A 26,336-nucleotide genomic window follows, 5' to 3' on the forward strand; every position below is an offset into this window, starting at 1 on the left:
TGAAAAAAGTAGGGGTAAGCCATAGGGAGAGTCAGGTCATATACAATATCTACAAAAGCCAAGAGGGAATAATAATAGTGGACGACCAAGAATGAAATGCTCATATAAAAAAGGGTGTAAGAAGAGGATGTAGCCTTTCGTCCCTACAGTTCAATCTGTACATCGAGGAAGCAATGATAGAAATAAAAGAAAGATTCAGGAGTGGAATTATAATTCAATGATACGATTCACTGATGACACTGGTATCCTTAGTGAAAGTGAATAAGAATTACATGGTCTGCTGAACGGAATGAACAGTCTAATGAGTACAGAGTATGGATTGAGAGTAAATCGAAGAAAGACGAAGGTAATGAGAAGTAGTAGAAATGAGAACAGCGAGAAACTTAGCATCAGGATTGATGGTCACGAAGTAGATCAAGTTGAGGAATTTTGTTAGCTAGGCTAGGTGGACTGATAAGGTAAGGAATGAGGAGGCTCTGCGCAGAATCGGAGAGGAAAGGCATATGGGGGAAACACTGATAAGGAGAAGAGAGAGGATGATAGGACATCTGTTAAGACCTGAGGGAATGACTTCCAATGTACTAGAGGGAGCTGTAGAGGGCAAAAGCTGTACAGGAAGACGAGATTGGAATACATCCAGCAAATAATTGAGATCATAGGTTGCAAGTGCTACTCTGAGATGAAGAAGTTGGCACAGGAGAAGAATTCGTGGTAGGTCGCATCAAACCAGTCGGAAGACTTATCACAAAAAAGAAAAAAAAATGGATACAAGTGTCAGCCCTAATTGTTCATTTTGTAGCCAAGCACAAATTACATTCGAAAAGTATTTGTTCTCCCGATATGGCTACAAAATTACTGTAATCATTTAAATATGGCCACAGATTTTCAACAGCTGTTGTACTGATTTCCATGAAGTTTCTACAGTCAATCTATTAACAAGAAGTGTTAATTAATGCGAACTCTGTAAAGAAACAAGAATAAACAGGATACACCTAAATATCCACGCTTGCACGAGATTGTTTACATCAGTCGCCCGCACTCCGGCGTATTCACACACCTACATGGTCCGAACTTGTCAGAATATGATTTCCGCGGTCGGCAAGGCGTCATTTTTGTCATAAATAGCAGGTACCTTATGAACGATTAATGGACACCAAGAAAGCTGGCCGCGCGGGATTAGCCGAGCGGTCTCAGGCGCTGCAGTCATGGATTGGGCGGCTGGTCCCGGCGGAGGTTCGAGTCTTCCCTCGGGCATGGGCGTGTGTGTTTGTCCTTAGGATAATTTAGGTTAAGTAATGTGTAAGCTTAGGGACTGATGACCATAGCAGTTAAGTTCCATAAGATTTCACACACATTTGAACATTTTGAAAGAAAGCTGACGGAAGTTAAAGAGTCCTTTAACGTTTCTTTTGTTTTTGAATTAAATTAAAAGCTAATCGGTTACTAACAAAGTTAACTTCGTTAATTACCGATTGACGGATTCAAAGTCTTGTGTTCAGCTATTTGTCGAACAATGAACGGCAGCGTCGATAGACCATGATACCGGTGATGCCCAGTCCAGATATGTGATGATAGAAGTTTCCCCCTGTCACACGAACCACAAGACTATCTTGTCACAAACAAACAACATTCAGCTGCGATTTCTGAATACGAAACCGGCTGTGTGATCTTTCCCGCTAGACAGATTTGCACGGCGTTAATCTTTCGAACTGGAGCGGACTGCTACGAAATATCGCAGCCCGTAGTGCACTTCGTGACAGTCTGGTATTTGTCGCAGGTCATTCACGCTGTTTTGCAAACTTTGATGTCCAGTAGCATATCGTAAACAGCATCAGCTTCCAAATCACAGACCGATACGGAGGAGATAACGCAGATTCGGAAGACAATGAGGAGTCCGCACGGAGTGAGCGTGCGACTTGCGGCGCGCCGCTATCGATCAGCGAATGAGTGTGCCGGGCCGGCACTTTGCGCTGCACTGCCGGCGGCGGCGGCGGCCGGCGTGAAATCGGCGAGAAGGCCAGCCGGCGCCCCCGCAGCCGCAGCGCAGCCTCCCTGCCGCGCGCTCCTCCGCGCCGCCCACGCACCAGCCACGGCCCCTGCTCCAGGCCGGCCATTGTGCCTGCCTGCCTGCCTGCCTGCCCGCCTGCCACGTGACAGTAACGGCCGCACGCGCCGCGTCGCGCCGCACCGTGTTTGGAAGCACCGACCGCATTACCGGTCGCCAGCGCTCCACAACACGCCGTCTCAGCCTGTCATTTAAAACACTGCCAACTCACACAGTAGAATTCCAGGAAACCCGGCGCGGATCCAAGGTTAAGATCTTAGGACTCACAATCTGTTACCAACTGCCCAAATCTAAACTGACGTCAACCCCACTTCAACGTTTCAGAGACTTCTGTGATTATAACTAGCCTTTTTCCCCGTGGGTTTGCTCGCATATGCGTACGGCACATATACTAAACACACCACGTCCTCCTCCTCTCTTTGTCCACCTCTTCTGCCCCCATCTGTCCACTTCATCATTCTACCTCCATCTGTCTCTCCTCACTCTCACTGTATCTTCATCTCCTCCCTCCCCCCCTCCTCTTTTTGTCCATTCCCTCCACCCCTTCTCACCATTCACCATATCTTCCTGTCCCCTCTCTCTTACCATCTCTGGTTCCCCCTTTACCTTTTTCACCTGTCCACTATCTCTCCACCCCTGCCCTCTCTCTGTCCACTTTTTCCCTCCCTTTTCTCTCGGTCGCAGGTTCGAATGCTGCCTCGGGCATGGATGTGTGTCATGTCCTTAGGTTAGTTAGATATAAGTAGTTCTAAGTTCTAGGGGACTGATGACCTCAGAAGTCAAATAGTACTCAGAGCCATTTGAACCATTTGAACCCTTTTCTCTGGCCATCCTCTCCTCTATCCACAACATGTCTCCAGCTGAGCTCATTGGCACATGCAGCTCTTGCAATATTCAATAAAGCAGGCCAATGCTACACCCACAACACATCTGCCAAACAGGGCAGGCTACATATCAGGGGCTTGAAAACCATTTATTTGCCTCTGACATACAGGTTGCTATGCCAAGCCAGTCATTTAACTCTGTCAGGGCCCAGAAAACAGCTTCTTGCCCATAACACGTAGACTGCCCTGAGAAGCTGGTTGTTTTTTGCAACCTGATACTATTCCCACTCAACATGCTTATCAAGTCGTCCTCTCCCAATGGCGTCATTGGGTGCAATATGGAGGGGCAAGTGGTCAAAACACCGGTCTCCCAGTCGTTGTCGGGTTTCTTGACCTATGAACCACTACTAATGGGAGGAATAGTTCCTCACAAGGTTGTGTGCACCTTGCACCAGTCTTCCCACCGAGTAAACGAGGTAAAGTCCCTAGCAGTGACAAGAATCGAAGCAGGGTCCGCCACATGGCAACCAGCTGTACTGACCACTCAGTTACAGAGGCCATAGTTTAATAATAATAATAGTAATAATAAAAATTTCGTGTGGCTCTACAGCCTGGTGCAAGTCTTTCCATTTGACCCCACTTTGGCGACTTGCATTTCCCTACCATACCCCAGAAATCTGATCAGAGAAAGGGGACTTAAAGTTTAACGTGAAATCAGAATGATGTGTCGTTTCTGATGAATAGGTGGCGGTTAGGTTAAAAGTAGACTGACAAATTTCCGTGATTCAAATGGTTTTAATCCCGTGACCCGCGGCTCTCCAGTTTACTATTAGACTACTGGGTCTGACTAATAGTAATACTATTACTACTAATAATAATGAATATACGTAATGAATCCGAATTCCACCAAAAGCTCTGAGGTCGTTCAGGCATATTTTCGGAGTACGTTGTTAAACTGGCTGTCTCCAGTGACTCATTACACAGTAACTGCATTCAGTTCGATTTGTTTCCCCCATTTATCTTTTAGCGGCAGTGTGTTGAAAACATCTGCTCAGCAATGCGAACGTCATCGGTATACGCTGTTTCATTCAGTCACGGTACTCGATTACTCTTCGCTCTCAACCTTGCATTCAGTAGTGCTCAGCTCTGTCTCCGGTTTGTTTTCTCGGCAGTGTTAGTTGTGTATTAATAGTGATAGACAGCCGTGTGGATGAGTGCACTGATGAAGAGTTGACCATTAGTGTATGCGTTCTTTCAATCAAATGAATAAGCGGCACAGCTTCGGTATGATGAGCTATTTCATCTGACGGTTGCTGCTTTACTCTCTGTTTTGTTTTGTATGTTTCTGTGATTGAATTTTACGCGATTTTTTTTACAGACGTGGAGACGTTATAATTTGGGGTAAAGACGGAGAAATCAAAATCGCACCATTACCCTCTAATAAGGCATTGCAGACAACGCATCTCATACACCATAATACTCTGAAAATATCCCCGAAAATACGTAGAATTCTGTCAGTGTAGTTTCGCTTCACTCTGTACATAAAATTTTAATACAATGATAATAGGTTGTTTAAATCAATGCTTAATACATCGATTTAGAATAACTCCAAAGAAAGTGCAGTCCAGAGAAAATTATCATTTGCAAACCACTCATCCGAAAATTTGAGAAATATATGCATCAGGCAACTGTTTTAAGAACTATAATAGTAGCAAACTCTCACAACTTGGACATAATGTCATAATTTATACGACGTAAAATTGAATTGTTTGCTCATTATTATCAGTATTTCACTTAGAACTGTAGACCATGGATAAGCTAACATCTGAGTGTGGAAAATGCTTTTCCTTTTTTTTTTTCCCCCGCCTATATTTGGAAAGGGTCAGTTTGTTTTTGTTCCTGGTGGAGGATCTTTCCATAACTTTCTTACCTAATTCAAATTCTACTGGTTTTTTCTACACGTGAACTCACAAACCGTGCCTGATTTGTTGTTGGAAGCAGATATATCCACCTTGTGAATGGGTGTTTTTACTTGGGTTAAGATTTTCTTCAGCTGGTCGGGCAAGAAGTGCATCCAAATGGACAGCAGAGAATAAATTATTAAGGTCGATCAAAGAGTATAAATAACTAGACTTGTAATAAAATAGTGAGATTTATGTAAGTCCGCAGGCTTTTCTGGCCATTGCCATTGAAGGTAAAATGTTGAAGGTTTTTAGACCACTTGAAACACGACAAGCAATTTCGCATGCATCTTCCATTCAATTTGATGTTGATCAGTTAATTAGATAGAGATAACAGTGCAAATTCCTTGGGCAATGTTTTCATTTGAAGTATATCAAATGAGAGTGACTGGCCATACGGCGCTCTTTCTGTGTTCATTTCCTTTCATTAACATGGTGCTGGGATGGCTTATTGTCAGAATGATTTTTGTGTACATGGGAAAGCACAGCGCGTTGTATTTGAGACAGCTTGGGTAGAGAATGTTACGAGAAAAGCAATCCAAATGCAATCCTTCGCAATCAGCACAGCGTGGAGCGTCAGGTGTCTGTCTTCGTGGATGTCGGGACGCCAGGGCCGAACAGAGGATTCCTGGCTATTGCGTATTTACAACCTGGGCCCCGCCTAGAGGCCGAAATGTGGCTGGGACACCCCCCTCATGTTTTACTGAGAACGTTTTGTAGATAACCACATGGGGAATGCTCACAACTATCAGAGGGGCTACATCCTCAGCACGACAACACTTTGCTAACATACCATCCCACCCCCACCCTCTTAAATACCAGATATTCTGTATTTACCTCCAGTCGGGAACCAAAATTTACAGCTTTTAAATATTTTGTAGAAATTATGTTTTTCCCCAACAGCTTCATTAAAATTACCAGTTTCGATCAAACAACAGATCATGATCGGCTCCAAAAACTTTAACTGCAGAAAACGCAGACAATCAAGATCATGTGTATCTAGATCAACGTTATATATTAATAGCATCAAATCTGAAGAATGCAGGAAAGTACTAGATTTACTGTACTCTTCAGTTTTGATGCAGTTGATCTAGACGCAAATGAGCGCAATTGGACTCATTTCCTGTAATTTCTATTTTATATCTGTTGGTGGTCCGTTGTTTGATTGAAACTGGTAGTTTAGATTTTAATTAGAGTCAGCTATTGTTCTAAAGCACGATTTATCAAAGAGACTATTTTGTAAGTGTATGCTACATTGGTTTTTGACAGTGTTCGGCCACCTGGGGCATTAGAAGTCTTCTGAGAATGATCGCAACATGGTGGTAAAGCATCGAAGTTTAAAAAAGTTTTAAGATGAATATGACAAGTCTTAATCACCTAAAAGATTTTACTTTCAATGAACTGTTTTTCACACATGCCTTGTGGATTTTGCATAGTCAAGACGTCCACATTACGTCTCTTAGGTCGTTCTGGACAGAACTTATGTCTAACATAACAATGTTAGATAGCCACAAAAAGAATGAATGGCAGAGAGAATGAATTACTACTTCAGTTAAACTATGTATTCACGAAATATTTCGAATGCAATGCGTTCTGTTTTCGCTTACCTTGATTCTTACTTCGGACTATCGGCAGAATCTGAAATCACAGCGACAGCGAAAATATTTTCAAGTAGCAGCCGGAACGAACTCGCCCGTAGCTGCAGAAGCACCGAAAGGGAACAGGGCACCCATTCTAAGAGTACTTGATGCTAACTGCTCTCGCGTTCCGTATAGCGTTCAATACTGTTTCCTCGTTTCTTGCGTAGGCTCGGCTAGTTAAAACGAAATACAGTGTGGTGGCTGTCACAGAGCACCAGCATTCTTGACCCTCGTGTTCCCAGGTATCAGGCCCACGAGTTACTGCGAAGTTTACCACTACTCACTGAAACGGTTCCCTCTATTTGTGATAAGTATGAATCTTCAAGCACTGAAAAACGAGAATCGTAGCTCTGTGTTATGACAAAGTTCGTGACGAAAAAAGGCACTCCAGTCACAAAAAGTTCAGCGAAGCGCTAGCAGTCCCGGAAACGTAAACTCTAATTTATAGCAGTAATGAAGGCGGCAATCAAATTTAGTGAAGACTGTTAACCGGGCGAAGTTGGTGGACGAGCATTACACTCGCTAACAAAGCAGGTGACAGAATGAGACAAAATTTTCGTAGCTAAAGGAACGGACCACTGGGGGATTTAGGACGCCGTGGCCGTCGATGTGTTTGTCGAAAGCGGCAATTTAATCATTAAAAGATATTTTTGCCAACGAGAATGTTGAATGTCGATGCTAATGAAAAAAAGATCGCAGGCTTAGCCCAACTCAAGTTACGTCCATATTATTAGTTTTGTGGCGTCTGTCAACTTGATTTGCAAGTTACGATCAGCGACGTACAGCGTGTGTCCGAAAAATAAATCAGATCCTTAAAGAACAATTTATTGAAAAGTACAAATGTTTAGTATTCTTCAAAATAGTATCGTGGGCGTCAGTATACTTTTTCCATTGATTCTGCCAATTCTGACAGGCTTCCTGTAATACGTTGACGGGAATCAATTCGGAAAGGATCAATTAATTGAAAATAAAAGTGCAAAAGTTAAGTATTCTACAAAATATCACCCTTGGGCGTCAATACGCTTTCTCCAGCGGTTCTGCCAACTCTGAGAGCATTCCTGGAAAACTTTGGCGGGAAGCTCCTTCAGATACCTCGTCGCGGTGGCTTTCATGGCCTCTACCGTTCCAAATTGACGGTTCCTTAAACTTCTTTTTATACTAGTAGACAAAAAGACGTCCACTGGCGCCAGATCGGAACTGTGTTGTGACTGGGGCAGCGTTACCACATCGTGCCTGGCTAGGAACTCGCTAACAATGAAGGAGGTATGAGACAGCGATTTATCCGGGTGGAGTCCCCAGTTTCCACTATCTCCTTCCTGAGGCGAAGCAACCTGTTTCAGAACCTTTCACGAACTCTAAAGTAAAGCTGGCTGTTGACAATTTGTCCCAATGGCACAAACTCCGATTGGACAATGTCTTTGGAATTACAAAAGAATTACAAAAGACGATGAACATAGTCTTCACCCGGGATTTCGTCATCCTGGCCTTTCTTGTTGAACACTATGCCATCTTCTGTCGGCCTACTTGAGTATTTCCCTCTGATACGTTGTCATTTAGTAAAATTAGTGCTTGCAGCACGTGAAAAGGAGTTATTCGGGTTTGAACCCTCGTTAATGAATGGTCTTCAACGTGTCAAATGGTTCAAATGGCTCTGAGCACTATGGGACTTAATTGCTGTGGTCATCAGTCCCCTAGAACTTAGAACTACTTAAACCTAACTAACCTAAGGACATCACACACATCCATGCCCGAGGCAGGATTCGAACCTGCGACCGTAGCGGTCACGCGGTTCCAGACTGTAGCGCCTAGAACCGAATGGCCACTCCGGCCGGCAACGTGTCAAAAACGTTCGGTGCAGCATACACTCTGCTGAAACTAATAGAGAATGATTCAGAATTTCTGTTACAGGGGAATTACTAGACGAAGTTTTGATCAGGAATCCTTGTCCGGAAATGTACCGTTTGGATATGAAATAACGTTGAAGACTGAATCACTTTCAAATCGCACAAGTCACGATACGCACACAAGCTGAGAAGACGGCGACATAGTCAGCCCTGTTGCAATTACGACGACGAGTCAATAAATACGGAGCCTATTCAGAAAGTAAGATCCAATCGATCTCAAAGTGGAAACCACTGTGAAAATCAAAAACGTTTTATTTGCAACAGTCAGCTACACCTTCCAACTGCTTTTCCTTTTCCTTTTCCGTTGTCGTAGCGTTGTACCTACTTTCAAATAACTTCGTCATAGCAGTAAGACGCCTGTGCTTCCCCCCAATTCTCTACGCTGTTCTAGAGCTTGTTGTCTGTGCCAGAACGTTGTCTTCATAGCTAGCGGTAAGCCGAGATGAAAATCAGGGACAGTCAATTACGGGCTCTATTGTAGGTGACCAAACACTTCCCATCGGAAACGCTGCAGGAGTATCTTCATTGCCCCTTCAGAGTGCGGCAGAGAATTGTCATGCAGAAGGAAACATATGACTGTTATGTTATGTGGGCTGCATGACATCAGGCCAAATCTCACACCAGACCCTCATACTTGGCCGGAGACACTCTTGTAGCATCTGTACGTGCTCACTGTGGGCACAGAACTGAAAAGAGCGACGTGACGTGATCGACGGGCATACTAGAGACACTGCCCAACACATCTGTGCAAAGGTTCATAGGATTTTCATTGTGGTTTCCATTTCGCACCCCATCGGACCTTACTTTCCGAATAGCCCTCGTAAGTCGCAAACTGGGATAGAGACATCAGAGCTGTGTGTATCAGCCTGGAATTTATTTTGCTTTTCAACATACTACCCTTGCAAACTTAAACACTTATCCCATCGCTCGATAAGGCATTAAAAGCCTGCAGAACTGAATTCTTGCGGCAGCGTTCGCATCTAACGAGTGACCTCTCGGAATATAGTAAGTTTATTTGGTTCCCTATAGTGCTGCAACCCACCAGACCAATGTAACCTGAGGGGTAGCGAAATACTCCCAAACGGGGAAAAAATTCGCTGTCACTGTATAAACAGTGACTTTTTCTTGTCCTTTGCTGAATTCCTGTATCAATTCAACAAAAATTTCCGTGAAATACAGTTCTAACCACACATGGTACGAATTTCGTTACGGACGTGCTTTGTGAGCAGTCCCCCGGTTCCCAAAAATCGCGTTGTTCTAGTCGGTTGTTGGTCTGTCTGCAGATAATCAGTCATGGGCCGCGGAGTACTGTGTCTCGGCTCCCTGCACGCGACATGTGCTGCCACCTTCTACAAAAGTATGGGTGTGAATTTAAAACTATATGTGGTATTCTGGTGTGTACCAGTTATGACGTTGCATAACACCTTCATCTGCATCTACATCTCATCTACATGGTTACTCTGCAATTCACACTTTAGTGCCTGGCAGAGGGTTCATCGAACCATTTTCACGCTTCTTCTCTACCATTCCAATCTCGAATGGCGCGTGGGAAAAAGGAACACCTAAATCTTTCCGTTTGAGCTCCGATTTCTATTATTTTATTATGATGATCATTTCTCCCTACATAGCTAGGTGTCAACAAAATATTTTCGCATTCGGAAGAGAAAATTGGTGATTGAAATTTCATAAATAGATCTCGCCGCAAAGAAAACAGCCTTTTTTTCAGCCACTGCCACCCCAATTCGTGTATTACATCAGTGACACTGTCACCACTATTGCGCGATAACACGAAACGAGCTGCCCTTCTTTGCACTCTTTCGATGTCCTCCGTCAATCCTACCTGGTAAGGATCCAACACCGCGCACCATATTCCAGCAGAGGGCGGCCAAGTGTAATGTACAATGCTGCGTTCGAAATTAGGAGGGTTTGCTGTTGTGCTCCACGGATTCACTTTGAAGAGGACTTCCTTCTTCACGTAGAAGAGAATCCGAGGAAAGTACTCGAGACACTGCCCACGCCATGTGTTTCTACAGCACACAGCTCACTGTCCCCGCTGTGTGCGTACTGTGAAATGAAAGATTTGAAGGTGATCCGATCCTCAAACTGCTCTTACATCCAAACGGTACGATTTCGGACATGGATTCCCTATCTAAACTTCATTTACTAATTCCTCTCTATAAGCCCTAGGAGCCTGCACAGGAGTTTCGAATCACCCTGTGTACAAAGGACTTTTCCCATATATGTTTGGTTTGGATGGCTCTTAAGTTTTTTAACTGCTTAGTGAGGCGTTGTGGTTGTGCTGAAAATACACTTTCGTCCGTGCCTCTGAGCTTCAGTAGCGTCGCACGGAGTCACACTCACGGCCGCGCCCACAACCCACACACTCTTGGCGGTGTGCTTCGCGCGACACAAATTACGCGAAGTACTGCTCCGTGGATTTAATCTTAAATGTTTGTTGGCGGACAGAGATTAACTGTCTGAACTACTACATTACCAAGTAAATACAACGCCTCGCTCTGACAGCATTACACTTCTCACAACTCCAGAGTCAATAATTAAATACCTTGCAGCTACGTAACTACCAGGGTTGCAACTTAAATAGTGGCAACTATTTATTCACAACCGATACAAAAGAGTTACATGTTTGCACATATTGCTGTCCTTCAAAGTAGTCACCAGCGTTGTGTAGAACCCGTTGCCAGCGATGTGGAAGGTGTAGTATACAGTTTGCAGAGCCTGTTCTGTTGATGGTGCGAATGGAGCGGTCTACTGCCTGTCGAATCTCTGGAACAGTTCTGAAGCGAATGCCACGAAGTGTTCCTTGCTCTTCGGAACCAAATCAAAGTCGAAAGGACTTAAGTCCGGGGAGTATGGTGGATGGTGCAGTACTTCCCAGTCCCATCGACCAAACAAAGCAGCCACAGCTTGCGCTGTATGCGCCCGCACATTGTCGTGCAAAATGATAGGTGGGTTGCGCATAAACTGTCGCCTCTTCTTTCGCAAAGCTGATCGCAGGTGATGCTCCAAAAACGAACAGTAATACTGTGCATTGACGGTCTGCCGTGGAGGAACGTACTGCGTTAGGAGAACACCATCAAGTCGTACACGTGACTCACCATAACTTTCACCATACTAGTGCTCTGATCATTTTCGACTTTCGCGGCGACCCATAATGACGCCATTCGTTGAATTGGCGTTTCAGTTATGGCTCGTACGATGTGGCCCATGTCTCATTCGGCGTAAGAAAGGCTCTCCTTCGCGCTCACAGCGCTCCAATTGCGTCTGAGCAGCGTCATAACGCATCCATTACTGCATTTCCTTCAAGTCATGAGGAACCCATCGTGATGCAATTTTTCGCATGCCCAGGCGTTCCTTCAGGATGCGAAGCACAGTCGTATGCGCTAATCCGGTTTCGTGGGCGAGCTTACGAATCGTATGGCGTCGATCACTGTCCACTAAAGCGGCAACAGCATGCACTTCTTCCTAAGAGACGCTAGGATGACCTGCCCGATGCACGTCTGCCACAGTTTGCCGACCTTCGTTGGAGGCTTTTACCCAACGTGCCACTGTTCTGTACGGCAGTGCCGATTCCCGCACGCCTCTTGAAGACCTTGATGACAGTGTCGTGCTGTACGACGTCTGGCATATTCAATTTTGATCCAACTCCGTTGTTCCTGTTTCGAAAACATAGTGACAACGTTACGTTAGACTGCTCGCTCACAAGTGACTGTGTTTCCCTCGATTGTGCGCACGCCGGTGACGTGCGACGGGCGAGTCAATTTGCTCGGAGGTATGGTAGGTATGTCAACAACGTGTGCTATCAGCGACAATGGTACATTCCATTGCACAGTGTCTCCACAGCAGTGTTGCCACAATTTAAGTTCCAACCTATGTACTTTCAGGCAACATTCCTAGATGTGACCACTGCATTGGCATATGTTCACTGCTAACAGTTCTACACACCGCATCCAAATGGCTACCAGGTAAGATGGAGTGAAGCGGGTTACTTGGGGTAAAGCGGATCAAAGACATATTAGTGATCTGAATCAATACCATCTGGGTGATGGGTGAGAGAAACGCAAAAACTGAGACGTATTTTGAAAGATGTGTGCGATGTGTACGTTTATCTGTGTCGTAAGCAACACGAGAAACGGATATTGTGGCAATTATCATGAAGGGCTTCTTTAAAGCTTTATGATTTCAACGAAGACAAACTGTCGCAGCGCCCACAGATGAGAAGCTACATCTGTTTTTCAGCTGAATTATATCAAAGCAATGTAGTACCAGCAATGTATGCGACACTCACTTTCCCTTTGTTATACTAAACGTGACTTATTTCTAATTTTAGGGGTAAAGTGGATGATGCCCCAAAAATACACAAATATTGAATCAGAGGAAAAAAAGACATTATAATGAAGTTCATTTAACAAAGCAATGAGAAAAGAAAAGAACAATGAAATGCCTTTGCGAAAAGCTACCGAAATTCATTATAACAAAGGATACCATGTTCTCGATTCCTTTAATACTCAGAAAAGAAATAGACACTTTTTTCCTTGTCAGTCTTCTGACTGGTTTGATTCCTCTCCTGTGCCAGTCTTTACATCTCAGAGAAGCTCTTGCAACCTACTTACTCAATTATCTGCTGTATGTACTCCAATCCCTCTCTTCCTCTACAGTTTTTTCCCTCCACAGCCCCCCCCCCCCCCTAGTATCATGGAAGTTATTCCCTGATGTCTTCACAGATGTCCTATCACCATGTCCCTTCTTCTTGCCGGTGTTTTCCATATATTCCTTTCCTCTCCAACTCTGCGCAGAACCTCCTCATTCCTTACCTTACCAAAAGATAATAGCACTACATCTCAGACGTTTCGATTCTCTTTTTCCCACAGTCCCTGTTTGACTAACATGCAATGCTGTGCTCCAAACGGACATTCTCAGAAACTTCTTCCTCAAATTAAGAGCTATGTTCGATACTAGTAGACTTTTCTTAGCGAGGAATGCCCTTTGTACCAGTGCTAGTCTGCTTTTGATGTCCTCCTTACTCCGTCCATCATTGGTTATTTTGTGGAATTCCTTAACTTCATCTACTTCATCACCGTTAGTCGTGCTGTTAAGTTTCTCGCTGTTCTCATTTCTACTACTTCTTAATACTTTCGATTTACTCTCAGTCCATATTCTGTAATCATTAGACTGTTCATTTCATTCAGCAGATCATGTAATTGTTCTTCACTTTCAATGAGGATAGCAATATCATCAGCGAATCCTATCACTCATATCTTTTCCCCTTGAATTTTAATTCCATTCTTGAGCCTTTCTTTTATTTCTGTCATCGCTTCATCCATGTACAGACTGAACAGTAGGGGCGAAAGACTACATATCTGTCATATGCCCTTTTTGATGCGAGCCCTTCGTTCTTGAACTTCCAGCCTTATTATTCCCTCTCGACTTTTGTACATATTACCCGTCTCTCCGCTTTTCCTCAGATTTTCGAACTTCTTGCATCATTTGATACTGTCGGATGCTTTTTCCAGGCCGACAAATCTTAAGAACGAGTTTTTATTTCTCTTTAGTCTCGCTTCCATTATGAATTGCAACGGCACAAGTGCCTCTCTGGTGTCTTCACCTTTCCTAAAGCTAAACTGATCATCATCTAGCACATTCTCAATTTTCGTTTCCTTTCATTTATAAGGGCCATTCAAAAAGAAACGAGCCAGAGGCATAATTACAGAAACTAGTACCTCAATATTAGAAATATTGACGCTGGCTGTTGAGACACTTGTCCCACTGTGACGCAAGACGGTGAACGGCTGTCTCATAAAATTCCTGGGGCTGCGATGTTAACCAGTTTCGAACGTACAGCTGGACGTCGTCGGCCAAGGTGAATCGTATGCCCATCACAGCCCTTTAAAAGGGACCAAAAATGCCGTAGTCACAGGGAGAGAGGTCCGAACTGTACAGAGGGTGGCCGAGAACCTCCCATTTGAATGTCTACAGGAGTGCCGTGACTGTGTTGGCCGTATGAGGCTTTGAATGTTCGTGGAGCGGAATGACCCCAAAGGTGAGTAGGTGAGATTGCCTGGTTGTTTTGATTTGATCACTTGGCGAAGAGTGGTCAAGGTGTGCGAGTAACGCTTGGCATTCACTGCTGTCCCGTGCTGCAAAGAAGAAAGTCAGCATAACCTTTCCTGCACTAATGTGGATGGGTTTGGATTCTTTTTTTTGTGGTGGTCACCCTGATTGCTTCCACACGAGACTCTGTCGTTTTGATTCTGGTTTGAAGTTATGACACCATGACTCATCTCCAGCCACCACTCGTGCCAAGAACTTATTCCCTTCCCGAGCATAGCGCTGCAGATGAGCAAGACAGTGGGCCATTCGAAATGCTTCCTGGTGTGGTTGAAGACTGTGGGGCACCCATTGGGCACTCACTTTGGCACGTGCAGTCGTTCCTTCGTAATGGTGTGAACACTTCCGACGCTCAGTTCGACCACGGTGGTCCTGGGTAATGAGTGCATCCACCAGCCAGACGATGTCATCGGTAATGCAGTGCGGTGCTCCAGACCGTGCATCATCGGCTGACGACACCCGCCCTTCACTGAAGCGCTTGTGCCACGCCTTGACCCTTGCAAGGGACATGCAGTGTTCGCTGTACACTTGTGACAATCGTCGATGAATGTCCATTTCTCCTACTCTTTCCGCTGTCAGAAAACGAATGACGCCTCTTTGCTCTTCTGTTGACGCCTCCATGTCACTGTTTGCAATGCGACTGGCAGCGTTGGACGATTGATGCAAGCAGCTGCTAGCTCTGTATAGTCACCTGACGTGCACGCGTGCCCTCTAGCGATGGGCTCTGAACTTCCACGCACTGGTCGGAACCACACCTCGTTCCACACCCCACGATATTACCCTCCTTTGATGGGGTTGCGCATTCCAGACTCCGGCTCGTTTCTTTTTGAACACCAGTTATATACATTACTCTTGTTAGCAACTTGGATGCATGAGTTGTTAAGCTGATTATGCGATAATCTTCGCACTTGTCGGCTCTCGGAATTGTGTGGATGAGATTTTTCCGAAAGTCAGATTGTATATTGCAAGTCTCATACGTTCTACACACCAACGTGGATAGTCGTTTTGTTGCTACTTCCTCACTGATTTTAGAAATTCTGATGGAATGTTATCTATCCCTTCTGCCTTATTTGATCTTAAGTCTTCCAAAACTCTTTTAAACTCTGATTCCAATACTGGATCCCCTATACTGAATTCTGTTTCTTCTTCTAACAGATCAAAAGAATCTTCCCCCTCATAGAGATAATACACTCTTTCCACTTATACGCTTTCTCCTCTAGATTTAACAGTGGAATTCCCACTTCACTCTTAATGTTACCAAAGGTTGTTTTAGCTTTTCTGTGTACTGAGTCAATACTTCCGACAGTTATTTATTTTCCGTTTCTCCATGTTTCATGCAGCCACTTTGTCCTAGTTTCCCTGTACTTCCTATTTATTTCATTCCTCTGCGAATTGTGTTTGTGTACTCCTGAATTTTTCCGAACATTTTTTGTGCTTCCTTCTTTCATCGACCAACTAAAGTATTTCTTGTATCATCCATGTTTCTTCGCAGTTACCTTCTTTGTACCTATGTTTTTCTTTCCAACCTCTGCGACTGCCGTTTTTAGCAATGTCCATTCCTCTTCAACTGACCGAGCGAGGTGGCGCAGTGGTTAGAACACTGGAATCGCATTCAGGAGGACGATGGTTCAATCTCGCGTCCGGCCATCCTAATTTAGATTTTCCGTGATTTTTCTAAATCGTCTCAGGCAAATGCCGGGATGGTTCCTTTGAAAGGGCACGGCCGACTTCCATCCCCATCCTTCCCGAGACCGATTACCTTTCAGTTTAGTTTCCTTCCCCCAAATCAACCCAACTCTTCAACTGAACTGCCTACTGAGCTATTCCTTATTGCAGTATCTATAACCTTAAAAAACTTCAAGCGTGTCTCTTTATTCCTTAGTATTTCCTGTATTGATTCTTCCTGACTAATCTCTTAAACTTCAGCCTATTCTTCACCACTACCAAATTGTGATCTGAGTCTAAATCTGTTCCTTGGTACGCCTTACAATCCAGTATGTGATTTCGGAATCTCTATCTGACCAATCTAACTGAAATCTTCCCGTATCCCCTGGCCTTTTGTAAGTATACGTAATAAGTAAGTATACGTAATAAGTATATGTAATCTAACTGAAATTTTCCCGTATCGTCGGGCCTTTTTCAAGTATATCTCCGCCTCTTGTGATTCTTGAAGAGAGTGTTCGCTATTGATAGCCTAAATTTGTTGTAGAACTCAATTAGTCTTTCTCCTCTCTCATTCCTAGTACCAAGCCCATATTCTGCCGTAGCCCTACCTTCTTCCCCTACAACTGGATTTTAGACCTCATGACTATCAAATTTTCATTTTTCTTTGCGTACTGAATTACCCGTTCAGTATCCTCAAACACTTTCTCTATGTCTTCATCTTCAGCTGTATTCGTCTGCCTATAAATCCTTGGCTTCTTTCCATTTCACTTCAGTTATCACCACTGTATCTAGATTGAGCCTTTGAATTTCTCTTTTCAGATTTTCTAGTTTCCCTAGAACGTTCAAACTTGTGACATTCCACGTCCCCACTCGTAGAACGTTATCCTTTCGTGGGTTATTCACTCTGTTTCTCATTGTCACCTCTACCTTGATAGTCCCCTCCTGATTTCCACGGAGGAAGTTAATTTGATCGAGGTGACGCGAAGCATTTACTGTCGCCACAAGCACCTGTTCACTTGCCGCAGAGGAGCGATGCTTTGCCATCACGTTGTAGGACCTACGAGCCACGGGTCAGCTGCTGACCAAGTGCTATCGCTGTACAGTGGGTCGCTTAAGGTAGCAGCCACTGCCAGCGGAGTGGAAGCTGCGACGCCTTTGGGGAGCAGTCGCAACTTGGTGGTGTTTAGTGGGGACACAAAAGGGAGGGGAGCAAGGGGGGGGGGGTAATCACGTGGGCCCCAGACTTCACCCTTTCTTGTCTTTCCCCTGACAACGCCTCACGGCCTGTAGGAGATTGCGCTGTCTTCAGCTTTCCCGAGCAGTTCGTCGACCTCTCTTTAATTTCCCAAGGCGCTCAGCCTCGCCGCCTCTGACAACTTGATATGTATGAGCAGCTCCCTTGGCATAGCTTAAGTAACTGGTTTCTCTACAGGCGCTACCGCCGTTGAAAATTCGGAAGTAATTACTCAGTTTCAGTTCACCGTACCAGTTAGCTGGATTCCTAGAATTTTTCTCTTACTGCGTCTACATCTACAGTCCGGAATCCAAATAATGGCGTATAGGTAAGTGTTCTTTGGGTACCTCTACTGATTTGCTGTTCTGTTCCACAATGGGACACTAGGAGAACAAATGTTGGCAAAAATCAGTATAAGACTGAATTTCTCCGATTTCCCCGTCCTGTTCATTTCGTGAGATGTGTGCGGAAGGACGTAACGTGTGGTATTTACCATGTCGGTGATGAATTCTTCTCGTAAAATCAACCTAGTAATTTGCTAGTTTCTGGGCGACGTTTCAATGAGTTTCTTACTGGCTATTTTCTGGCGAAGAGAAAGCCTGCATTTGCGTGTATCTTATCAGCACTTTAAGAATAAACCTAACCGCGATGCACAATGCCTGCATGTCCCCAATGGGATTTGGTAAGAATCTCTGACACTCCGGCGCATACTGAACGAATTTGTGTATGACGATTATACTATTTTGATGCTCTCTTTTCGAGTAATCCTACCTGGTAAGAGTCCTCGATGGATGAACAGCACTATAGAATCTGTCGACGAGCGGTTTTGCAAGTACTTCATTCGTAAGTGGACTACATTTTCTTACGATTTTCCTCTGAATCGCAGTTTATTATATGTTTCTACTAGAACACTTTTTGTGTGTTCGTTCCACTTTAATCACTCTGTACGTATGAACCTAGATATTTTAAGGTTGTTAGTATACTTTTTCTAGTGATTAATCGCCAATTGTGTACTCAAATAATGCTGGACCTCTCCGTCTAGTTACTGTCAAAATGATACACTTATTATGGTAGAGTTAACAGTCTGTCCCTGCAACAAGTGTCGATCCTCTGCAGGTATTCGTGTAGAGTGTCCAGCGAAGGAGTCCCTGATTTTGAAGTTCTCGAAAACTAAGATGGATAGACGAGTGTAAGAAATTGCATGTTTATTGTAAAAGTTGTAATCATTTTATATACACTACTGGCCATTAACATTGCTACACCAACAAGAAATGCAGATGATAAACGGGTATTCAATGGACAAATATATTATACTAGAACTGACGTGTGATTACATTTTCACGCAATTTGGGTGCATAGATCCTGAGAAATCAGTATCCAGAACAACCACCTCTGGCCGTAATAACGGCCTTGATACACCTGGGCATTAAGTTAAACAGAGCTTGGATGGCGTGTACAGTTATAGCTGCCCATGCAGCTTCAACACGATACCACAGTTCATCAAGAGTGGTAACTGGCGTACTGTGACGAGCCAGTTGCTCGGCCACCATTGACCACACGTTTTCAATTGGTGAGAGATCTGGAGAATGTGCTGGCCAGGGTAGCAGTCGAACATTTTCTGTAGCCAGAGACGCCCGCACAGGACCTGCAACATGCGGTCGTGCATTATCCTGCTGAAATGTAGGGTTTCGCAGGGATCGAATGAAGGGTAGAGCCACGGGTCGTAACACATCTGAAATGTAACTTCCTCTGTTCAAAGTGCCGTCAATGCGAACAAGAGGTGACCGAGACGTGTAAACAATGGCAGCCCATACCATCATGCTGGGTGATACGCCAGTACGGCGATGACGAATACACGCTTCCAATGTGCGTTCACCGCGATGTCGCCAAACATGGATGCGTCCATCATAATGCTGTAAACAGAACCTGCATTATAAAAAAAAAAATGACATTTTGCGATTCTTGCATCCAGGTTCGTCGTGGAGTACACCATCGCAGGCGCTCCTGTCTGTGATGCAGCGTCAAGGGTAACCGCAGCCATGGTCTCCGAGCTGATAGTCCATGCTGCTGCAAACATCGTTGAACTGTTCGTTCAGATGGTTGTTGTCTTGCAAACGTCTACATCTGTTGACTCAGGGATCGAGACGTGGCTGCACGATCCATTACAGCCATGCGGATAAGATGCCTGTCATCTCGACTGCTAGTGATACGAGGCCGTTGGGATCCAGCACGGCGTCCTGTATTATCCTCCTGAACCCACCGATTCCATATTCTGCTAACAGTCATTAGATCTCGACCAACGCGAGCGCCAATGTCGCGATACGATAAACCGACCTTTATCAAAGTCGGAAACGTGATGGTACGCATTTCTCCTCCTTACACGAAGCATCACAACTACATTTCACCAGGCAACGCTGGTCAACTGCTGTTTGTGTATGAAAACCGGTTGGATACTTTCCTCATGTCACTACGTTGTAGGTGTCGCCACTGGTGCCATCCTTGTGGTGCCATCCTTGTGTGAATACTCTGATAAGCTAATCATTTGCATATCACAGAATCTTCTTCCTGTCGGTTAAATTTCGCGTCTGTAGCTCGTCATCTTCGTGGTGTAGCAATTTTAATTGCCAGTAGTGGAGAAGTTGTACAGAAGTTTTAAAATAGCTCGGAAACTTGCTAACAGATGGCGCTGTAATCGGAATAAGTAGTGCCTATAAAAAGTGGCTGCAGCCCGTAGCGTGGAGTTCCACCGTAGAAACGTGGAAGGAGGTTAACCACCTAAGGAAGAGATTAAAAACATGCAATCCATTGAATAACGTCTTTTTCTGCCACTGGAGTACCACAGTTCAGAACACAGTTCTATGGCAACAAGGCGCAGCTTTAAACACAATTTAATGTTCCGAAATGACCCGATGAGAAAACCATTCGTCAAGTTTCCAGAATGAGATTTTCACTCTGCAGCGGAGTGTGCGCTGATATGAAACTTTCTGGCGGATTAAAACTGTGTGCCGGACCGAGACTCGAACTCGGGACCTTTGCCTTTCGCGGGCAAGTGTTCTACCATCTGAGCTACCCAAGCACGACTCACGACCCATCCTCACAGCTTCAGTTCTGCCAGTACCTCGTCTCCTACTTTCCAGGTCCCGAGTTCGAGCCTCGGTCCTACACACGGTTTTAATCTGCCAGAAAGTTTCATTCGCCAGGTTTTCACCCAGTTCCATCGAACAGACAGCGAGGCTGATGATCTAGTGGGAAGTGTTGGCCCCAGGCAAACTGTAATTACTTCTCAACAAATCGTCCCGATTTCTGGAATTATTCAGCAAAATCCAAGAAATTTCGTCAGAATAATTGCAGCAGAAACTGGTTTAAAACGTTCCAGCAAGCGGAAAGTACTGAGACAGAGTCTACAAACGTTTCCATCCAAAATCCAAAGCCACCTGGCCATACGTGTACGAGCTGAGCTACAAAGAGTTGACCTTGGGAACCAGATTCGCAAACCGATTGATAATCAATGATTTGATGTTGGCTGCATCTGGTTCACAAATGAAGCACACTTCCGCCTGAATAGAGTCGCGATAAACAGAACCGGCGATTTTGGGGTTCCGAAAATCCACGTTTGTGTGAATCCAATCCACTGCATTATACCAAAGTTACTATTGCGGTTGCGGTATGTAGCAAGTACATTGTTGGCCCTTTTTTCTTGCGAGAAACGATCACTAGTGAACGTTAAGTCGCAATTTTGGAACAGTTTGTCGCTCCACAACCAGCATTGAAGGACTGACCAGGCACTGAGTGGTTCATGCAAGATGGGGCCAGACCACGTCGCACTGCACAGATTTTTAGCTTTCGTGGTGAACACTTCGGAGTAGAGTTACTGCGTTGGATTATTGCAAATTTACTGGCGAAGGGATGGATTGGCCTCAATACTCGACCGATATGAATCCATGTGACTACTTTTTGTGGGTACGCTAATTTCCTTTCACGTTTCAACTGTGGAACTGATTGCTATTTATAGGCACTACGTATTGCGATTACAGCGCTGTCTGTGAGCAGCTTCTCGAGATATTTCGAAACTTCTGTATAACTGCTGTATAATATTCTTACGGCTTTACAATAAACTTACCGTTTGATGCACTCGTTGATCGGTCTTTGTTTTCGAGACAATTTTGAAATCAGGGACTCTTTCGCTGGACATTCTGTACGTTTCTTCAGAATTTTCTTTCTATGCATGATTCCTACATATATATATTCCGCAAACAGCCTCAAGGCGCTTTCGACGATATCTGCCAGATAATTTACATGTGGGATGAAAAGTAATGGTCCTAAAAACTCTTTTGTGATAAGCTTTAAGTTACACTGACGGAAACGGTGTTACACTAGGAACACCATAGCCAAACGGTGCCAACTTTATAATTCTGTTGTTTCATGCCTATGGGATACGCTGAGTATACTTACATCCTTATGCAAGCTTATTTTCAGTTCAGAAAAAAACCATTTCTATAGATGGAAGAATACTGTGAGTATGTGACAGCTATAGAAAGTGTTTTATTGGAACTTTTCAGGTGGATCTCGTAGCATAGCTAGCCCAGAAGAAGAGCGCGTGCAGATTTTGGCCACTTTTCTGACTTCGAGAAACGTCGAATCATCGGCGTGATGGACATGGGAGCGTCATACCGACATATCGCACAGATAATTGCCTGAGGTTGCAATGATTGGAGAACAAGGGATGACGACATGGACTCAGGACAACAGTGTGGCAAGAAGAGTACGCACTGGTCCTTCCAGAAGCATCACACCACGAGAAGACCTTAAAGTTGTCTGACTGGCTCCGACAAATAAACGAATCAAAGAGCTGAAATCTGGGCAGAGGTTACTGGTACGAACCATCAAGAACTTATTACTAGAAGATAGGTTGATATTTCAAGATGTTATGGGTTGTTTCCGACTGACACCACACCACAGTTAAAAGAGAACTGCATGATGTAGCGACAGAGTCAACAAGGACATTAAATACCCTTCTGTGGTGTTCAGCGATGAGTTGTGCTTCTATTTATCTTGGTCAGGTAAATGGGAATGAGTTCGTAGACAAATTGGTGAAATGTCATAGGCAGTAGTAATTCTCGAAACCCAGCTCCTGGAATCATGGTGTGGGGTGCAACTGGATATGAGAACAGGACTTATTTGGCAACTATCGAAGAGAGGCCGAAATCTTTCTAGTAGCACGATCAGGGTACCAAATGGCACTCTCCAACAGGATAACGCAAAACCTCACGTTGCAGTTCACACCATAAACGCATTGACGAATGTGTTGCACCCAGCCCTTTCCCCGGGTGGACTAATAAATTTTCGAAGCTATTGCTCGACCAGACGGTAAAGAAACCAAGTCAAACTCGTGATCTAGAGCACGTGAAAAGTGTCAGTACTGCAAAAGCGGGCAACACTTGTAACTAGCTACCACACAGCGTGCAGAGGCACAGAAAGGAGAACAAACGGTGCTGTACGACAGCACCCTGAACGTCGTTCTGCCAACTCTACGATACGGAGTGATATCATGCAATATCCAAGCTCCACGGCATTCTCGTACCGATGAGAAATGCTGGGGCAGAGAAAACCGTCGGCAGTTGGGACACCACCGATGGGACAGGTTAAACGAGGGAAAATAGCCACCTAGCCTCCAACAAAGATGTGATGTTTGGCTTTAAATTCCCCATGTTTCAGACATGTCGTCCTCTACGTCTGTTCATTTCGTCTGAAACACCGATTGCGATGGACTGTCAGTCTCTCTAGTTGCAGGTCAACTCTACTGGCGAACCGTAATGTGCTGCTTGCTACCTGATGGAAGACTTCAAACACGGGACTGCATTCTCCCGTCTGTGGTTGGAATTCACTGCTCCAGGCTGCCGCTGCTGACTAGTCACCATAATGACTGGTAGAAGATGCGGCATGGAGCGGCGATATCCAAGCTCTTTTCGTCCACAAAAAGCCCGCTCGACCCCGAAGGTGGGAAAAGTTATGCTAAGTTCCCTGCTCTTCGACTGGCTACCAGCGTTGCAACACATTGCTGAGGCTCAAACAAGGCATCAACAACAAGTGCAGGGGCAAGCTCTCGAATGGGATAGTCCTTCTACAGGACTACTCTAGGTCTCATGTGACTGAGAAGCTCCTCGATCTCCTTAAGAAATTTTGACGGGTGGTCCTAGAACATGATCCACATAGTCTCGATAACTCCCCATGTCACTCGCATGTCTTCGACCCTTTGAAACAGTCTCTGGAAGGGACAGAGGTTCACCTTTGACAAGGACGTGCAGGACACCATAGAAAACTGGGTCAGTCAGCAACTCATGGATTTCTAAAATGAAGCCATCCACTCCCTTTATACGTGTGGGGATCGGTGAATCAACGTTAATGGTGATTATGTATATTTCCACTGTTGCACATGAACTGTAATTATGATACTGTTATTAAAACTTGTTGACTTAAAACCGTTGACTCATTTGCATTTGGGCACGCCTTATGCGAGGGGCACTCAATAAACAAAGCAAAACATCTCTTTCTTCGGCCAATTTCGGTTGAAAAAATGCGAAATTTGATGTGAGCCATACTGGAATATTCGCGCTTCAGCCCTTATAATTTCATGAAGTTCCGATAGATGGCGGAGCTAGACATGGGCTTCAAAATTGGGTCTGTAACGAAGGTGTCTTCTAAGCTTGGAGCTATCTTTGAGTTTCTTTCGGCGGAAAACCAGAGTATCGCAGATATTCATAGGCGATTGCAGTATTTCTACGGAGACCCGGCAGTGAACAAAAGCACGGTGAGTCGTTGGGTGACAAGTCTGTCACATTCCAACAAGGTCGCGCAATCTGTCCGATCTACCGTATGCCGGCCGGCAGATCACAGCTGTGACTCCTGCAATGTTGGAACGTGCGGACACTCTAATTTGAGGTGTCGACGGACCACAATCAAATACCGCGCTGCACGACTGGCCGTCTCTGTCGGTAGTGCTAAGTTGGTTGGTTGGTTTGGGGAAGGAGACCAGACAGCGTGGTCATCGGTCTCATCGGATTAGGGAAGGAAGTCGGCCGTGCCCTTTCAGAGGAACCATCCCGGCATTTGCCTGTAGTGATTTAGGGAAATCACGGAAAACCTAAATCAGGATGGCCGGACGCGGGATTGAACCGTCGTCCTCCCGAATGCGAGTCCAGTGTCTAACCACTGCGCCACCCCGCTCGGTAGTGCTAAGTGATTAGGTGGGTTACTAAAAGGTATATGCCCGCTGGGTTCCTTGCCACCTAACAGAAAAGTTCCATCTCTTTGGCCAATGAAGGATGCACTACGCGGCAAGCAGTACGCGGATGATGGGGAGGGTATTGATGCAGCAAGAAGTTAGCTCCGACGTCAACTACGTAGTAGAGTGGTAAATGAGGGCATACAGGTCCTCCAAGTGAGGTGGCGTAAGGCCGTCGCTTTGAACGTAGATTATGTTGAAAAAAAAATATTTTGGAGCCAAAGGAGTGGGGAATAATGTGGTATTGGAATCATGAATAAACCAACTTGCTTTCAGAAAATAATATGTCGCATTATTTACTGAACGTTCCTCGAAAAACTTTTGTTAAAATTTCTTCATATATAACTATAGTCTCCTTTTCATTTTGACACGCCTTATTGTTTAGGGCTCTCTACCCTTTGTAAAATTTCGAACTCAAAGGCTTGGGACACACTTTAGTATTTGCTTTCAAAACTATTTCTCCACTGCGGAGAATCAAATGTTACATGTTCCATTGTGACGCTCGTTTCATCAGACTTGTAAACGTATTAATATTATTCATTACGTAAAATTAAATCCCTGCGGTTACTACGTCTCTGACGTTGTTAATAATGCTGAGCGGTCAAAAAAGCTGTTGCATAACCCTCACGACACACTTATCAGCAGTCAGTCCGGCGAAAGAGTACGGTCATATGCCCAGCCAGCACCTCCGCCGGGAGGCACCGCCTAAAGCGAACTTCTCTTATGATTTCTGGCTTCTCAGCGAGCAGCGGTCTGAGTAGCCTGCTCTTCTGCGCTCTTTGAAGCTCTTGCCTCTGGATATGCTGGGCTAGTGGCTAGTGGCACTGTCTCTCTTTGCATACTGCCGCCATCCACAAATGAATCCCCCCCCTCCCCCCCCCCCCCCCTCTCTCTCTCTCTCTCTCTCTCTCTCTCTCTCTCTGTGTGTGTGTGTGTGTGTGTGTGTGTGTACTTGGAAGCCTCTCATCAGTAAAGCAGAAACTGCTGTTTAAATCTGTTCTTGTCTCTATAACCGTGCCACATTTTCCATTGATACGAACTGCCCATTATCCCCATAACTGCACATCATTAAAGTTGGTGTATCCAAATGAGGCAAACGTGATCTAATAAATATCACTAGAGTTTGGCTACTTAAGAGGCACGCGCAAAAGATTATTCTTTATGACATCTTCGTAGGCTGCGACGCTAAAAGACGCAGGAAGACATGCAAAGGACGACGATTGATGTAAAGACATGTAGTTGACTGTGAACGTATATAACTGTCAAGTGCTGAGCGTAAATAGGCGAAGAAATCTGTTACCGTTCAATTTTACACGGTCCATCATTAACAGAGGAGGTTATATGATACATCTCGGGGGTGGGGGTAGAGGGGGTATGGGGTATGGTAGAAAACAGTGCAATTGTTGTCGTAATCTGGCCAAGGGCGAAACCATTTCCGAAACATCTACTTTTGTAAACTTTTTGCGTGTCACAGTGGTTAAAGTGTATCGTGCATGTGAAAACTGCCCTTCCAAAACCGGCGCTAAGGCAATTGTGGTGTACCACAGCCGATATATGACAGGGGTGTTCGACAGCAGCGGAGATGACTACTGCCGAATACACACGTAACTGTCGAGCAACTGCCAGCCAAATGAA

General features: G+C 44.8%; 1 protein-coding gene across 1 annotated transcript in view; it reads right to left on the reverse strand.

Moving 5' to 3' along the window:
* The window catches only part of LOC126176488 (F-box/LRR-repeat protein 16), an 831,486-nt gene that overhangs the window by 549,717 nt on the left and 255,433 nt on the right, over positions 1–26,336 (reverse strand). The gene's annotated exons all lie outside the window — the stretch shown is intronic.

Source organism: Schistocerca cancellata, chromosome 3 (genome assembly GCF_023864275.1).
Source record: "Schistocerca cancellata isolate TAMUIC-IGC-003103 chromosome 3, iqSchCanc2.1, whole genome shotgun sequence".
In the NCBI taxonomy this organism is placed as follows: domain Eukaryota; kingdom Metazoa; phylum Arthropoda; class Insecta; order Orthoptera; family Acrididae; genus Schistocerca; species Schistocerca cancellata.